Source organism: Microplitis demolitor, chromosome 6 (genome assembly GCF_026212275.2).
Source record: "Microplitis demolitor isolate Queensland-Clemson2020A chromosome 6, iyMicDemo2.1a, whole genome shotgun sequence".
Classification (NCBI taxonomy): domain Eukaryota; kingdom Metazoa; phylum Arthropoda; class Insecta; order Hymenoptera; family Braconidae; genus Microplitis; species Microplitis demolitor.
This window is the reverse complement of record NC_068550.1, coordinates 15,705,983-15,708,700: the sequence shown is the minus strand read 5'-3', so window position 1 is coordinate 15,708,700 and position 2,718 is coordinate 15,705,983.

Here is a 2,718-nt window from a genome sequence, read left to right as displayed (position 1 = left end):
TGCTTGATGAGCAACAACAAAAATACTTTCGTCGGAAACGAAGCACCCTATTTATGCATATTTTAATTTTTCTGAAAATTTGTGAGAACAAACTACTATCGATTCCACAACTTTCCAGTTGGTTCCGGTCGTGGGACCTCCGTAGCTACTATTTTTTTTTTTTTTGATTTTTGAGAATTGAAAAAATTGTTTTTTCCTATTAAAAATCATGTATCTTGTGTGATTATATATTATGTTTTACATCGTTTTTCAGTATTTTCTTAGAACTCTTTGCAATCACAGGATTTTTCGAATAGCCCGTTAAATTTGTTTACTTTTAAAAACGTATTTTTCAGCAAACAAAATTTAGTAAAAAAAAGGAATCGAATTTATCGAGCTATTTGAAAAATCCTTTGATTGCGTAGAATTCTAAGAAAATCCTGAAAAACAATGTAAAAAGTAATATATACTGAAAAAAATAGCATGATTTTCATAAGAAAAAAAAAAAAAAAATTTTTTAATTCTGAAAAATCAAAAAACAATAATAGCCACGGAGGACCTACTATCAGAACCACCTGGAAAGTTGTGGAATAGATAGTAAGTAGTTTGCTCTCACAAGTTTTCAGAAAAATCAAAATATGCATGATTTTCAGAAAATGACTATAAAGTTTCAAAACTTGAAAATAACACGGAAAATTTTTTTCAAAAAATTATTTGTATTTATTTCGGAAAGTACCTGGAAAAACGAAATTATTGTATCCTGTGAGTTTTTTTATTTAAACCATTTTTTAAAATGTCATAACCCAACTAGGAAAGTACAAATGGCCTAGGTTTTGCCCAGGCTTGGTTTAACTATGCAGAACTCTGGGCCAAGTTTGTAAGCTAGCCTTGCTCCAGACTTGGTAGAAGTCTGGAATGATAACATCATGTCAAGCCTGGTTGCCAGCCCTGATCCATACATGCTTGACAGACCTGACCCATGCTTGGTTGCCAGACTTGACCCATGCATCGATCAAGCGAATAAATATAATTAAAAAAAATTTTATTGTTATTATCTTAATAGAGTTTGTGATCATTAACGTTTGAACTATTTAAGTCAGGTAAATTACGTGGAAAAAACTCAGTGAAAATTCTGCTGGGCTCTGGGTGTGAACTGCCGTCCTTCTAGTTGCTGGGTCTGAACACTGGCTACTGGCTGGACGAACGTACTAATGATGAGCTGATACTTTTAAATGATTTCCTTATTCATTTTACTACAACCACTCAGTTTTATGAAATATAAAGAGCAATTTAATTAACATTATCGATTAATTATAAAAAAACAAATAATTTTGTTCTATTTTTATTATAATCACGTAATTTTAAAAATAAAACTCATTAAATTGAATTGATTATTTATTAAGAACCCAGTTAAATTATTTTGCTCTACCCCCATTAGTAAAAATGACATTTATTTGTAAAATATATGACTTATTTTTTAATTAAATTAATTTTTATAAGTTAAGCTATATAATTGTGGTCGTTGATTGCAAATAATAACGAACTAAAAAATATATTAACTGTTAGTTGTAAATAATTTTAATCGTAAAATTAAAATATTCATTCATTAAAATTTACTTTAATTTAAAAATAAATAATTATTAATTAAAGACAACTGTAATAATAAGTTATTTGAATAATTAATAATTGATGAGTAGATCTCTTCACTTAACAAGAATCAATCATAGACCTCTGATTTACCAGCAGTGGTCGAACGTTGCGAACCGATAATCGGCCAGTCATAAGTAACCATTCATTGACCAGCCTTCGGAAGCGTCGTACGACTGTCGTTTTCGGTACGGGAAATCATAATCTGATATGAAACATTTTATGGCAGTAATGCCATAACATATACATTCAAAAATTTTAATAAAAACTTACTTCGAATTGACTACGCTATCTTGATGAAAATTTAAATGACTGCTGCTAATAAACCAGTCTTGGGGCATTACTAATTCTATTTTATTATTACTTATATTTTATTTTAACTTTAATTCAAGATTCAAGAAATTTTTAATTTTAAACATTAAATCTATGATTACAAAAAAAATTTGACGATTTTCTCAGAAAACGTGACGTGTACTGCATAAGGTAAAATAATTTTTTCATTTTCAAACCATATTTTTAAAGTCAAAATTAAAAATATTGTGAAGTTGCTAATAAAATAATTAAGGTTAAACATTAACATTGAGTCGACTGAAATAACCGAAAAACCATAAGAGACCTTTTTTGTAGATCATCCGATTTTACTCATAAAAAAATTTTTTTGCTGATTTTTAAATGGGAAATAAAAAATTGCAAATAGCCACTTCTTAATGTTAATATTTAGAGCTCAAATTTTAACAGAATTTGTTTTCGTCATTCCAAACAATAGTTTCACTGTAACTAGAGAAAAAAAATAGTCACTTTTTTGGCCGACCCTAATGCATATATTAGGGTGTTTAAAAAAAAACAACCAATTTTTTTTTTTTTTCATGGTGTCCAAAAATTAAAAGTATAACTAAAAATAAAAACTTTTGTACCAATCCAGACTCTTAATAGTGATATTAAGGTTTGCCTCAATCCATTTTTCTATTTTCCATTTAAATAACACGGAAAAAAAAATTTGTTTTTTTTTTTTTTATAATTTTCTAGTTCACAAACCAATCGACAGATTTTTATGCCCAGTAAATTTTTTTGTAGGAAATTGAACGTTCTACA